The 16,054-nt window shown below is 44.7% G+C and overlaps 1 protein-coding gene across 1 annotated transcript in view; it reads left to right on the top strand.

The window, feature by feature from the left end:
* MMS22L (MMS22 like, DNA repair protein) overlaps nucleotides 1–16,054 on the top strand; it is a 426,716-nt gene that overhangs the window by 313,789 nt on the left and 96,873 nt on the right. The gene's annotated exons all lie outside the window — the stretch shown is intronic.

Here is a 16,054-nt window from a genome sequence, read left to right as displayed (position 1 = left end):
AAACTTTATTGGTGGATTATAGATAACCAGGCTAGCCAGCCTGATGGCTTTGAATGTTATGCATGGCAGATTGAACATTGTTTTGGGTGATTTGGCTACTTATAGTATGTCTGGAAAAATCCCTTTTTTTAGGAAAGGTTTCATTAGTGGGTGCCATACCTTGTTAAGTGATTAAAGTTATTTTCATGGTTGTGGCTATAATGGTGCCATTATGGTAGGTGCCAGCCATTAGTCAATTGTTCTGCCTTCCTACTTATCTCCTATCGGAGCTTACAGAACCTCTCTGGAATGCACTTCTGAGTTCAAAGACCTTTATTGTTGTTAATTCTTCCCCACCCACAAGTTCTTGAGAGACAAATTAATAGATTTCAAGCACACAACGTAGTTGCAGCAAGAAAACAAAATATATAACAGTACTTCTCAGTTGCAATGTACACAGCATATATATATATATCTTTATATGATTACATTAGCAAAGCATAAAAATCAAAATTCATCACCGTATGAGCAAGTAGGACCTATCGTCAGCTTCATCTTTCTGGGGTCTGCAAGTTGATGACTCCGGTCAACTGCGAGAAAGAGATTATCTACCCACACGGGAGACTGGCAACTGGCGCCTAGTTCCAGCCTGAAGTCAAGCAGATTCAAATCTAACTTACTGTAGCCACGAGTCATCCTTACAAAAGCGTGCCCCCTCTCTCAGACTCGGGAATACTACACAAGCCTTTGGAGACTGGCCAGATCTCCTAGACTTCTCCTCTTCCCAAGCCTGAGCAGAAAGGAAAACACCAAATGTACTCTCTCTTATCAGGTCTAGTCTGGTGTGAAGAAAACAGCTTGGTTCATCTTGTGGAAAAACAGCTTGGAAGAATACAGACATCTGCGATGTTTCAACTGCAATGTCTAACTCCACGTTAAAGCCAATAGGCAGCTAAACTAAATATCAAATGTAATGTCTAATGTCATGTCAAAGCCAATAGGGAGCTGAACTGAATACAAAATGTGATGTCTAATATCATGTCAAAGCCAATAGGCAGCTGAGCTGAATACAAAATGTAATGTCTAATATCATGTCAAAGCCAATAGGCAGCTGAAATGAATACAAAATGTAATCTATAATATCATGTCAAAGCCAATAGGCAGAATACAGAATGTAATGGCTAATGCCATGTCAGAGCCAATAGGCAGCTAAACTGAATACAGCATGTCAAAGCCAATAGGCAGAGTACAGAACATTGAGCAACTAATATGCGCAGTGGTGAAACACAGTCATTGGTCAAACACAATTAATAGCATCACATTCCACCCTATGGCCAATGAATTTTTGTTTCACATATCTCTTGTTTCAAACCAAAAACAAAAAAAACATCAACACAAAAAAAAAAACATTATCAGCAAATCAGATTTGAATGATCAAAGCAATCACTGTAAAGCAATGGAAGTGGGTTAACATATAGATCTCATAACCTTTCACATCAGATACATCTACACAGAAAAGACTGAAACTTTTATACTCTGAATTAGATTATAGTGTCTCTAAAATGGCAATTTGATGTAGCATGAGTTCTACTCATGTAAAGGTGCACGGTCCACCTGAAAGGTTTGCTGGAATGTAAGCGAAAGTTAGAGTTCCACACGAAAAAACACAGACAGTTAACTGTTAAGGTTGGTTAGTTCCAGTGGAAGAATGCAATCAAACAAGTTGAACTTGAACTGAAGGCACCATTTGCGCAAAATGGATCCATGGTGCTTGCACTTTACTCAGTCAGGTTCAGGTTGGGGGTTCGGTCCCTTCCCCGACCCCACACGCACACACCCGAAGGGGGACCACACAGCGCACTCAGGGACAGTGGCGAGATGTGGTAGGATCTGCAAAAGAAAAAAGTATGTCTTTTCTTGCAAATAACATTTGTCATTTGAAATGTACCCTTCCTCTTTTCCCTGTTTTATAATCAGCAGGACGTTTTTGGGGCCCTTTGTTATAATTTCTGCAGATTCTGGAGGGTCATCTGGGGCTTCAATCCACACCTCAGCACTGAGGGGTTTTTATCTGCTGCACCACAGCTTCCCTTTTCTTGCACTGTCAGAAGGGCTGGGGCAGACTCATTCTTTACCAAACCTCCATTCACTGCATTTTTGACAAGTTGGGCCATTCTGTCTCCAATTTGTATGAATGAATCAAATTATTTTCTAGTTATCAGCATAATTTTGATTTCTTCTAGGTAATCTGCAGCAATCATTCGCCCTAAAACCTGATCAATTTGCCATATCTGTCCTGGTAACTTTCCTCTCCTCAACTGCTCTGTGACTGCTTGTGGGACAGATTGCTCTTGTGCGTGCTGCACAGTTTTTATCAAATCTAGGGGAATGTGCATCTCACTCCTCTCTGCCCACCTGTAAGTGGCTTTTTCTCCCAGCTGTTCACATTTCTGGTGCACCCACTTAGCCATCCCCACTAAATCAGAATTCTGGGTGTACACTTCTCTCTCTGAATTTTTCTCTTTAACATCTGCAAGGGAATTGAACCAGTTAGGTACATGCCATGTGGAAAACCAAACGGCTAAACCATTGGCAATGAACCAAGAAATAGTGTAAAAATGACACATCTCAAGCAGCTCTTGCTTTAAAATCTGACACACATTGTACAACACTGTTCCTTCTCTTGTGCTAGAAAACAACATTTCAGTCAACGAATCATTAGTCAAACAAACATGCTTTTTATCCTCAGGGGACACAAATTCAAATGGTGCACTCAATTTCACTGGTGACTCTTTTACCTGTGGTACTCTAGCCCTGTCTTGCAGGTACCAGATCCAGTGTATGATCCTAGCTAGGGGCACTCTTTTCTTCTCCTGTTCCTGATTTACATGTAAATCAGTGTTTCCCTCTCGAACTGCGCAGAAACCTAAAGTCTGCATTATTTCATTTGCCAAATCACAAGCGCGCAGCTGCATATAATTTTTCCTTGTGACTGTACCAAAGTGCTAGGATTTCACTCAGATGAGGGCTATACTGTTTCCAAACATCAAACAAACTAATGAAACTCGGTGTCTCTTGCTTAGTGCAAACAGTAAGAAACTCTAAAATCTTTCGTTTTACTTGTGCATTTTGCGATGGTACCTCGTAAATCACATTCTGAGCTCTGTTCTCCGTGTTATCAGTTAAGGAATGCACTTCGACTGCCAAAAAACCTGGCTCACACGGAGGCTCAGACTGGCTCACAACTGTCTTAAATCCCTCATTACTGGAATGGAAAAAGACAGATTCTTCTAAAACAGCATTTTTATACATTTCAGCATTATCTTGCATTAATGTGTTCTGGCTAATTTGCTCACGTAAATTCTTATTTTCATGTTCTAACTGCCTACATTTCTCCTGCATTTTTCTGTAAGCAGATAAAAGTATCCAAACCCTTCTGTCAAAAACAAAAGGAACATCATTGCTTCCAAAAGGCACATTTTCTAAATATGCCTTATCACAGCAAGAAAACATGTTTCTCACAGCACCATCAGGCAGTTTAACTACACATGCATTTTCAAACATGGTCTGCCGTGCTTCTGTAATTCTCTAAACAACAAAAAACATTTACACTTTTAAATTGTGCACGTAGAAATATATAATTCGACTGTCAAGACTGCTGACTACGCCAAAATGTTCTGCCTTCCTACTTATCTCCTATCGGAGCTTACAGAACCTCTCTGGAATGCACTTCTGAGTTCAAAGAAGACCTTTATTGTTGTTAATTCTTCCCCACCCACAAGTTCTTGAGAGACAAATTAATAGATTTCAAGCACACAACGTAGTCGCAGCAAGAAAACAAAATATATAACAGTACTTCTCAGTTGCAATGTACACAGCATATATATATATCTTTATATGATTACATTAGCAAAGCATAAAAATCAAAATTCATCACCGTATGAGCAAGTAGGACCTATCGTCAGCTTCATCTTTCTGGGGTCTGCAAGTTGATGACTCCGGTCAACTGCGAGAAAGAGATTATCTACCCACACGGGAGACTGGCAACTGGTGCCTAGTTCCAGCCTGAAGTCAAGCAGATTCGAATCTAACTCACTGTAGCCCCGAGTCATCCTTACAAAAGCGTGCCCCACCCTCTCAGACTCGGGAAAACTAAACAAGCCTTTGGAAACTGGCCAGATCTCCTAGACTTCTCCTCTTCCCAAGCCTGAGCAGAAAGGAAAACCCCAAATGTACTCTCTCTTATCAGGTCTAGTCTGGTGTGAAGAAAACAGCTTGGTTCATCTTGTGGAAAAACACAGCTTGGAAGAATACAGACATCTGCGATGTTTCAACTGCAATGTCTAACTCCACGTTAAAGCCAATAGGCAGCTAACCTAAATATCAAATGTAATGTCTAATGTCATGTCAAAGCCAATAGGCAGCTGAGCTGAATACAAAATGTAATGTCTAATATCATGTCAAAGCCAATAGGCAGCTGAGCTGAATTTCAAAATGTAATCTATAATATCATGTCAAAGCCAATAGGCAGAATACAGAATGTAATGGCTAATGCCATGTCAAAGCCAATAGGCAGCTAAACTGAATACAGCATGTCAAAGCCAATAGGCAGAGTACAGAACATTGAGCAACTAATATGCGCAGTGGTGAAACACAAAGTCATTGGTCAAACACAATTAATAGCATCACATCAATTTATTGATAAGTTAATTAAAACCATTACAAAATGAAGAATAAGAAAAACACTGTATGGGTTTAAAGTGAAATAAAATGATAAAAAAGAAACAAACGGTAAAAATAGGCTACATATTGTCTACGTTTGCTACCAGGGGATACTTACACACAATTAGGACCCTCGTCTGCCCTGCTATGTGCCCCAGCTGCCTGGGCTAGCAGCCTCCTAAGAACTGTCACATATTTTGCAAATCTTTCCAAATCCCAGGGCACGGAGTGTGAAAAGCAAAGGTTAGATAGCTCCATACAGGACCATGCTCCCAGAGCCAAAGCTACTGGAATTATTAGCTGTCTTCTTTCGGCTACTAATTTGGGACAGCAGCACAGAAGGTGTAGCCAGCTTTCTTGATGGTAAGAGCAGAGCCCGCAGGCGCTATTTTGCCTGTGTGCGGGCCAAGAAGGATTAAAGTCCTTAATTGGGAGGACTAATGTTCACATATACAGAATTTGATGCTGAGTGCCTGCATTTATGGCTTCTAGGAGGTATGGTTGATGTGCTCCGATCAAATAGGAATCATTTAGCACAGGCACTGTTGTTGGTGATTTGATTATCAGTATGTCAAACTCTCTTGAGAGTTCCTTAGCTGTTCTGTTAATTGATGTTTTCCAAACACTATAGGTCACTGTGTATGCCAGCTGAATGGAGTCGCCCGTTTCAAAGGTCTTCTGTGCTTTACTTTATTACGTGTGCCACAAGTTGCTGGAAGTTTAGAAAGTTTTAGTGTGAACAAGTTGGCCTTCCTGAGACTGATGTAATATTTCAGGATTGCGGCTTGACAGTCTATCTGCTGTGACATTAGGCCCATTTCCAATCTGAGCCTGGTGCGACGGGTATACTTTGGTTGTTGTAAAAATTTTAAGTATGCTCTGCAGTGGGCCTGTTCTATGGTGGATTCTAAGGACCCCCGGGAATGCCAGGTAGCCATATTGCAGAGCAGGGAGTAGTGTCGCCTTTATTACTCTCATGTATTGGTGCAGCCGAGACGCTTCGAAGTTGGTTATGCAATTTGGCGAGCCCGTATGTAATGACAGCAGCTTTGTGTCTAATTGCGCTTTTCTGTGCCCCTGCCGTGTTGTTTTCTGTGAACCACACCCCCAAGTTGTGATATTTCCTGGCTGTGCAGATGATCTGGCTTCCCAATTTCCAGGTTGAGATTTTTGTTCTTGTACCTTCGAAATACAAGGACTTTCGTTTTTTCCTGATTAACCTGCAACTGATTAGCCTTGTTGAAAATCTTCAGGGCTTTTAGGGCTCGCTGTAGTCCAGTTTTCGTGCAGTCCGTTATCATTATGTCATCCGCATACTGGATGATTTGGAGTCTTGTGGGGCCCATCTTGGGTATGAACAAACTGCTGGCTTTCAGATATTTCTCCAAATCCGCAGTATACAAGTTGAACAGTAGTGAGGCCAAGACACATCCCTGCTTTAAGCCTCTGTTAGTTTCTATTATCCGTGATAATGACCCTGGTCCTGTGAGGACCCGGACCCAAGTATGGGAATACAATGAAATGATGGCTTTTAAAAGATGGATGGGAATGCCCCATGATGACAGCTTCTTCCACGGAGTTTCACGATCAACCCTGTCGAAGGCTGCACTGTAGTCAACAAAGCAGCAGAATAGTGGCTGATGGACGATGTTAACTGCCTGGTGCTGTAAGTATGCAAGTGCCATGATGTTGTCCACTGTTGAGGCCCCCGATCTGAAGTCGGATTGAAAGAATGGCTGAATTTGACACTCTTCTACCCAGGCTTCCAATTGGTCCAACAGCAGTTGTGCGTACATTTTTGCCACCACATCCAGGAGAGCAATTAATCAATAGTTTGCAGCTACTGAGCGGTCCCCCTTTTTATAAATTTGGCACAGTATAGAACCTCTCTAGGATTCTGGGACAGTGGGTGTTGTTAAAGATATGTGACAGTCTCTCTGCCCAGTCCGATGGGGCGCATTTAAACAGAGAAGCAGATAGTCCGTTAGGTCCTGGCCCTTCCTAGTCCTCTTTATGACATTCTCGGTCATACTAATGGAAAACATAGTCAAAACCGTGGCTTTTGCGTCGTGTGGTGCGCCTGGGTGATCTGCTTCTCTCTCTTGCTGTTTCTTAGGCCTGGAAGAGGGATTATCGCTTTGGGGGGGTCGAAGGGCACTGAACGTTGTCCCGGCTATTGCTGGCGAAGTCTGATACTAAGTTGTGGTTGTATACTAAATTGTAACATGCGAGACCCATGCTGACTCTGATACACCATTCTCTCTTGCCTTATGGCCGTTTCTTAACTTTTTTACATAGTCCCAGAAGCAGGTGTGATTTGGGTCTTTTAGGAGCTGGAATAAGGTACCCCATTCCTTCTTATCTTTTTTCCCATTGGGCTCCCATATCAGTTTCTTGAGGGATCTTCTGCTATTCGATACCTGTGCCGCTGTGTCCGGTGTGGGCTTTGCTTGTGCCTACTTGGGGCTTTACAGAGTGCCCGCCTTGCTTTGAGCAAGTTTTTGTCCATTTGTATTGGTATACTTCTTCGGACAGGATGAGTAACATGCGCGCACCATGAGTTACCCAGCAGCAGTGAATGGAGATCACCCACTGACGTCGTCCACCATTCAAGGTTCCTGTTTGATTCCCGAAATGAGGTTCTTAGCCATAGGATTATTTTAGAAGAATCCTCTGGTCTCCATTTGATTCTTCTCACCAGGTGTACTTGCTCTGTGCCTGTTGAAGCCCCTACCACTGTATGCTGCTCGGCAGCTTGAACTTGTAATTCATTTATGCATTTCAGGGGATTTGGGTCACTCTCTACCCTCTCAGTGATTTCAAAGTGGCTGAGACTCTGTTTAAGCTTTTCCGAGAGGTACATCTAATCAATGGTTGAGCCTCCCTTGAATGATGAGGGAAGAGGGCGCCCATTCCGATTATTCGTATGCTCCTGTCGGGATGACGATAGGCTGAAAGTTGTAAAAAAAAAAAAAAAAAAAGAAAATGGGAGTATTTGACTGCCTCTGTCCGAGGGGTGGTCCTCTGTTTTTGCATCAAGCCCATCTACATTGAACTCACCCATCATAACTATTTCGTGGCCAGGGTGACTGTTTCCAAGTTTTTCGGGAGTTCGAGGATTGTTACTACCTTAGATTTTCTTGGGGCATTTATGTAGCAGTTAATTAGTTTGAGATCGACATTTTGTTGGCCAATGTTCACACCACTGATTGTGATTAATTGGGCAATTTTATTGTTGATAGTGAGCTCAGTCGTTGCCAAATGGACTGCATGTTTAATGAAGATGGATAGTCCACCAGAAGGCCGACCAAAAATGCTAGGACGCGTGGCTGGCTGGAAAATTTCATAATAGCCTGGCAGTAAAGAAGAAGCACATTCCCAGGTTTCTTGCATAAAGATAATTCATTGGAGTTTAGGTAGGACATGGACTCACCAAATCTTCTGATGCTCCTGAGGCCTGCCATATTCCATGACAGAAATGACAGTGATTTTGGTGATCGTGAAGGGTGGTGCTCTATGGTCCCCTTAGTGCTAGGACCGATACCTTGGTTCTTTCCGATCCCTCTGCTTGCTTTGCGGGAATGTTTGTGTGACCGTACGAACCTCTCTTCTGTTTTGCGCACAGACTATGGTTATAGTCTGTGCGGTCATTGTTGTATGGGTCCCATAGTCCGCACCCCTCCCCCCCCTCCCACCTGAACTTGAGCCTCTTAAAACAGATTTCCGCTTTTGAAGGGGGACAGTATTTAAGAGGATAAACAGATATTTATTGAATGGGGGATATATAGTTCAATGCCCCAATTTGGAAAAGACTCCCTTGCATCCCAGACTGCTGCCCTTTGTGCTGCATTTTTCCAAGTTGTTTTTGTGATCTCATTTGTTGCATTTAGTGCGGGGGGCTCAAACCTAACCCGTTCCATGTCTTCTGAGGTGATGTGCCGAGAGTTGGCAATTGACTAAATAGACGCAATAAATTCCCTCTATTTCGAATGTCTATATGACCTTTTGAGGTATAATGAGGGATGAACACCAGGTCTGGAGAGTCCTGCTCTACTGGGTCTGGTGTAGCATATCCAACTGGCAGTGCTTCCAAACTGGCCCAATGAATGGGATCTCTGCCAGTGGGGACGTGGTGAATTGCGTTTGCCACTGAGTGGAGGGCCTGCTCTCTATCGCCCACGAAGCGGGTGGTACCTGCTGTCTCTATAAGGCTATGGTAGTTGTGCCCTCCTTGGAGCCGTTTGGGGGTCTTGATAGTTGTTCTGGATACTGTTTCTGTGAAGTGCTCCCTTACTCCTTCCTTATGGGAGCAAGCTGTTATGGTCCTTACTGAGATTGTTTGCGGAGAGGGCCTTGGATCTTGGTTCTGTGGTCCTCGGAGAGGTTTGAGCCCCTGGGCTAACTGGTAAGGCGATTGGACCAGTTTTACTATTAGCTGATGTCACACACTGCCCCATGGCTTCTCCTGCGTCATGTTCCCTGGGGGGGGGGGGGGGCATTGTTGGCGCTACTATTTGTTCTTGCGATTGACCCGGTAGCGATGACCGCGATGAAGCAGGTATCGACGTTTGTGCCCAGGATGTGACTTTCCCCTCCCTGCATCGTGGAGCTGTCATCAGTTCCACTGCGTTTTCTTGTTGCTGGGCTGTTTGTAATGTGCGTGCCTGACACATTAGGAAAAACTTCACAGTGCCACTAGCTTCCGATACTTCTGGGGCGATATTTATTTTGTGCCTTTTGGCTGATCTCATTTGGCACCTATGTTTCCAGCTTGCTTTATTTGTTTCTTCCTTGCTCTCCTTGTAAGGGCTGTGGATGATTCTTGGGTAGGCTTGGCGGGGGAAGTGCGTGATATCGTTGTTTCACCGACGATTGTAGTGGCGCCTTTGGCGTTAGTTTCTGTTTTTTCACACACGCGGAGCTTTGAGTCCCTGCTTGAGCAGGGTAAGATGACCAAAGTTGGGCCATCATCCCCAGGAACTATGTGGGATGGGCTGCTTGAATTAGCCCTTGGTGTGATTGTATTTTGACCTTGAGCGAGGGCTGGTTGGGCGGATTGGGGCCTTTGGGAAGGCAGGGGGTGGCCGTTGTGGCTTTCTCGATTCTTGGTGTCTCCTTGACTACTTCAGCTAGCTCACACAGAATATTTGGTAGGGCGCATAGCTTTTCAAGGATCGGGAAGCAAGAACATTGAGCTCCCTTCATTGTGATGATGAGGAGATTCTCCATATTTTTTACCTTTGTTCTAATTTCAAGTAGGTGTGTGGCCAGAGACTGAAACAAGTCAAGTTGCAACTCCATCTTGTTTGACTGACAAAGAAGCATCCTTGCCATAATATCCTGTGAGGCTCTAATGGCTGCCAGCTCTTGTGCGTTTGTAGAGCACCCCTGGAGTTGTTCTGGATGGTGGACCGCCTCCAGACTCATCCTTACCCGAATGTTTCTTTGCTGTTGTTACTGTTGCTTCTGTGGTGAGACAAAGTGTTCTGTTAATCTGCTCCTCTAAGTTGTTGAGGAACTGCTCAGACAATGCCCCGAACTCCTGGTCTGTGAGACTAGACCTGCCCTGGGTGGTGGGCAAGAGTTTTGATTTGCCGCCTGGTGAGGGTGGTAGCTCTTTGGGGGGGGGGAGGAGAGGGTGGGGGTCGGCTGCCTCCTTCAGCCCCCTTCTACCGGGGACCACTCTAGTTCGCGGACTACTTGGGGGATCGTGGTCAATTTGTACATTTTGTGGCTAGTTCCTGAGGGAGAGCGTACCACGGAATTGTTGAAGTGCTGGCCGGCCACGTCTGCTGTGGAAATGTAGTCTTTGTTCAGAAGTGTTGATGTTACAATCCCTGGAGGGGAGCAGACCACCAAAGAATTGTGATACTGAGTGGCACTATGGTAGGTGGTTTGTTTTAAATATTTAATGATTTTCAGTTGATATTACATTTGCTTCAGTAGCTGCATGCTCGACAGAGTAAAGCTGTCTCCAGTTTTTGGTTTGGTTGTTGAGACAATAAACTTTCTCAAACAAAATGTTGAATTCTATCAAAACCAGAAAGGTAGTCCTTAGAGTTGGATTAGTACTGGAGAACTTTTATTTGTTGAAACCAATGTTCACATTTTATCTTCAAGCCACTGAATATTATTTTATGAATTCTTTGTCTTTTAACAGAACATTGTAGTCGCTGGCAAAATAATAACGAGCCAAATTTACTGTATTTTCAAGACTGCAGTCATTCTGTGGCTGCATAAGGTGTAGGAGTCAAGCTATGGAGGAGTCCCAATTTAGTGCACGGACAGTTAATTTTCCATTCACTGAAGTGGAGAAGGATTATTATTGTGTATGTATATGGCAAGACTAAGAAAGGCAGTTGGTGTTACTGATCTCCCCATGCCCCATCACCTTGTTTCCCTTACCTTGTAACTGCAACTTTAGCCCACATTTCAGCTGCTTGGACTCCAGAGTTATTGTGGAGGGGGCGGGGGCATTGAAGGCTGTGACTGTATATCCTTTGAGCATTCCACCAGCAACACATGCCACACACCTGGCCAGCCCCACTCCTTTTCGAGCCCAGCCGAATGTAGACAATTAGGGCAGTGTTTGCCTATCCTCTAACCTGCCACCGTTTTTGTGAGGGGCACCGTGTTTCAGAGACACCTGTGGATCAGTAATTCACCTGCGGGAATATAAAAGACTATTCTCTTTTGCTCTGAGAAAAACCACAACATGTGTGCAGTAGCAGGGGTGCCCCCTGCTTAGAGTGTACAATGTTTATTTTAAACACCCATCAACGCATAACCTCCAAAAACATGGGATCATCGGAAGAATCTCCTTGGCATTCATTTTAAAAAAACTCACTCAGAGCTGGTTCTTCTCAGTTTAAAAACTGGGAAACCCTTCTTTGTTTTATTTCTTTTCTTCTGAGGTGGCTGTTGGAAGGTTTTTTATTGGAGAGCTAGGTAGGCCTTCATTTTTCTCATGTTTTCACAAGTTTGTATGATTTTAGGAGGGGCTCCCTGAAGTTAATTTTGAAAGTTACAAAAAAAGCACCCAAAGATGGTGTTTCCCAGTTTAAAAATGGCGAACGCCTCCTTTATTTTATTTATTTTCTTTTCATGTGTCTGTAGGACAGCTTTGTATTGGAGGCTTGGAAGGGGTGGGGTAATTTTATCCATGTTTTCACAGTTATTTATTATTCCCAGGGAATGTTATAGCCCCTACCAAATCTCTATATGTACCCAATAAATATATATATATAAATATCCTTCTGAGCTGAGGAACACATCGAGTTAGTTATTTTATAGAAAAAAATGCATTTGACAGAGTGCATTGATCATTTTGGTATCATTTCAGTGGGAGGCAATGAAGAGGATATCCACTTGTGAGAGGAGTGTTAAGTGTTACCCACACAGCTTCTGTTTTAATTGGGATCACCAAGGACACAGACAGCACTTCATCTCCCACTATGATTCCCCATTCTATAGAGCCCTTGTGCAGGTTGTAAATTGGTGATGAATTTCCATTGTAGTGCCGAGATTGGTGAACTTATTAAAGATACACTTTGTCTTTAGTGTTAAGAAGCCAGACAGCCAGTAAGCACTGTATATGTTAAGCATGTCAGTCATGGTAGTGGCTCTTGATTGACTGCTCAAGATACAGTGAAGAAAATGTGGTTCCTGTGTGTTTTTACCAGCAATTGAAGTAAAAGTGTGTCCTACTACATATCTACACACTGTGAAAGCACCAGCCCTCTGGTCATTTTGAATGGAACTGCAGGGCCTTAGAGAAATCTAGCAAACCATATATTTTCTTATTGATCTTTTTTCTACGTAGTTCATTGGTGGGTGTAAGCCTTATTTGCTTCTGAATAACTGGCTAGTGATGAAAATGTGATTCTAGTGTTCTTTGCTTAAATGCATACTTTTTTGTTATGCTTAGCTGTTTACAGCTGTATACAGATGTGCATAGGTGTCTTCTAGAAATTCTTTGGATTCTGTACTTGCCAATGACTCCTTTGCCTGAGGTGTACAAAAAAGTGTTGGATTGAATGCTTGAATTATTCTCAGCCACTGGTAATTACTGAAGCTACATCCCAGTCCATCATTATCTTGCACACAATGCCACCTCAATTTGAACTCATGGAAGCCATGTACAAATCATTCTTGACCCAGGTCCAATGGGAACAATCCCTGAACCGGATCACAAGCAACCTACTACCTGTTTTGCCTTAGTTCTCTTCCAGGGGATCCTCATCAATAGTCATAAACATTGAATATTCCCGCCCTTGTGCGGGGACCCCGGAGCATATATATATAAAATACATACATATTATCATGTGTAAAACAGCAATGCAGGCTATAATCATAAATAGGCTAAAATGCTTTATTTCTATGCAAGTTTTTTTTTTTTTTTTTTTTTTTTTTATATTATATTATAAAATCACAATAGATCATAAATATCTACCTAAGCCCCAAAAACTGGACTTAGGGAAGTAAACAGCAGTAAATAGCAGAGAAAAATAGAAAAAACCACATTGAAAAACAATGAAGCATTCTTAGCCAATAGGCTGCATGCAGGTTAACACAGGAGAACCATAAAAACTTTGGCACCGTGTCTTTAAGACCCTGAGCACCTCCAGTATCCCACCATGCCTCAGGGGTGAAGGGAAGGTGACAGTTGGTTCACAGTTAGGTCAGTTCTTTTTTCCGGCTTCTTCTGAGAGGATCCTGGAGCATTGAGCTCTCAGTTTTTCTGAGTTTTCCTCAGAAAAATTCATTAAAAAAGCGTTTTTCACTTTTCACTCGACAAGTAATATCTTTGTCTGAGCTAGGAAGGTTTTTTCTGACAGAAAAATGCCTTCTCTTTTTGTAAAATGTCCCTCTTGTGGGAAGAAGAAAGCCCAGTCAGACCCACACTCTCTGTGTATTGTCTGCCTGCCACAGAGTCACTGTCCTGACACCTGCAAGTATTGTAAGAACATGTCAAGGAGGACTCTCAAAGACAGAGAGAAGATCAGGCTACATGGGCTTCAGGAGAGGAAAAAGTCAACATCCTCTTCACTTCCCAGACCTACAGCAGAAGGAATGGCCCGTTCGACGTCGACAGGTAGGATTGTACCTGTTTGTTCTCCATCGACGTCATCGGCACCACCGTCTCACCGGCATAGATCGCCGTCGACGGCGACCAGACCGACGTCGAGGGACAAAACGTCGAAGCATGGACACAGGGGTACATCTCCGTCGACGGCAGGCCGCCGTTCGGCGTCGAGTCATCTCCGGCGCTCCCGTTCGCCGTTGAGAACGTCTCACCCCTTGGCGTCGAAGGACACGACACCAAAAACACCTCGACGGCATGAACATCCGCCGTCGACCACTCGCCACTCAACGTCGAGACACACGACGGCGAGTAGGTCCAGGTCCCGTGATAGGCGATCGGCGTCAAGACACTCGACGGCAAGACCTCCGACGTCAGGACATTCGACGTCGAGAGCAGACCAGCCAGCGCAACCTTCGACGTCGAGGATGCAATCGACGTCGACACAACCTTCAGCGGTGTCACAGGCAGTGGAGCCAGCGGACAAAGCTCCCTCACCGGTGGTCTCTATAAGGAGTGCATCATCCCATTCCAGAGCATCGGGGCATGTTTCTCCCATCACAGCATCCCCGGATTCACAATACTCGAGGATGTATTCTCCTACTGCCTCATTACCGAGAACGCCATCGCCTACAGCTAGAGCAGGACGGGCTCGTTCTGCTTCTCGTCAGCCGACCACAAGACCTGCACACTCTGCTACAGCCTCTCGGAGCAGGTCCCGTTCCCGAAGGAGAACCAGGTCACGAACACCACGCAGAAGATCACCTTCTTGGTCTTCTTCAGGATCGTCTGTGGGGCGCTACTCCCCCACACTCACAGATTCTCCACCTGCTAGGATTTCCCCGGTGGATGATATCACCACTTTTAATGAGGTTCTTCTAAGGGGAGCGCAGAAGCTAAATATTGAGGTACCAGAGCCGGCCACCTCATCCTCAGTTATCTTTGAGACCCTACAACACAGATCAGTCTCGAGAAAACTGCTGCCACTAGTACCGGGTTTGCTGCAACCGACTATGGACACTTTTCTGTCTCCAGCCACTCTCAAGTCTGCCCCGGCTAGGATTCAAAAGAAATACAAAGCTCCGGAACAAGATCCTTTATTCCTGCGGAAGGATCCGCCACCGGACTCTGTGATCTTAGCCGCAGCCAGAAAAACACACTCTGTGGCATCATCTTCCACAGTCCCCCCGGATAAGGAGAGCAGACACCTAGACTCTCTGGGGAGAAAGATGTGCGGTACGGCGGCATCTGCTATGAAGGTCTCCAGCGCCTCAGCACTTCTGGGCAGATATGACCGCTCTCTGTGGGACTCACTCCACAGATTTACAGAAAAGTTGCCCAGGGAAGATAGACAGGACTTCCAGGAAATCTTGCAGGAAGGGGGCCTAGTATCTAACCAGGTCATCAGCGCGGCGGCGGACGGGGCGGATTTGGCTGCGCATGGGTATGCGCACGGAATCTGCGCTAGGAGGTCTTCCTGGCTACGGCTCACGGGTCTGAAGCAGGAAGCACAGCAGCGCATTTTGAACCTCCCATTCAGCGGGAGTTCGTTGTTCGGTACCCACGCGGATGAAGAGATGGCCCGAATGAAAACGGAAGTCGACACGATGAGGGCAGTGGGCCTGGAACGTAAAAAAGACTTCAGGCGGAGGTACAGGCCGTATGACAGACGACCATTCCAGCAGAGGGTTCAAACCCCTCACTGGTCTCAAAGGCCACAACAACGACAGGGACGTCCCCTGTTTCAGGCACGTAGACCCACAAGAGACAGAGGGTCAAGTAGACCTCAACAGTCTACAGCAAAGACGCCATCAAAGCAATGAGGCATTGCTTCCCTCAGCACTGTGCACCACTCCGGTGGGGGGAAGTGTTACGCATCATCTTCGCGAGTGGCACTCAATCACAAAAGACAAATGGGTGCTCAATATTGTCGAACATGGCTATTCTCTCCTTTTCAAAAAACCTCCTCCACACTTGCCGCCAGCAAGGTGTTTTCCTTCTCATCTCAGCCTGCTACGCAAGGAAGTTCTCGCACTCCTACAAAAGAAAGCTGTAGAAAAGGTTCCTCCGGCACAAAAAGGAAAAGGGGTGTACTCCCGTTACTTTCTGGTGGCGAAAAAAGGTCAACAGGGCCTCTTCAGACCAATTCTGGACTTGCGGCTCCTGAACAAGTACATAAGAAAACAAAAGTTCAGGATGCTAGCCCTTCACCAGATTGTCCCGCAACTGCATCAGGGAGACTGGATGTGCTCCATCGATCTACAGGATGCA

This window comes from Pleurodeles waltl, chromosome 5 (assembly GCF_031143425.1).
Source record: "Pleurodeles waltl isolate 20211129_DDA chromosome 5, aPleWal1.hap1.20221129, whole genome shotgun sequence".
NCBI lineage: Eukaryota > Metazoa > Chordata > Amphibia > Caudata > Salamandridae > Pleurodeles > Pleurodeles waltl.
The sequence above is the reverse complement of the archived record's forward strand: the minus strand, read 5'-3'. Positions and strand labels throughout refer to the sequence as shown.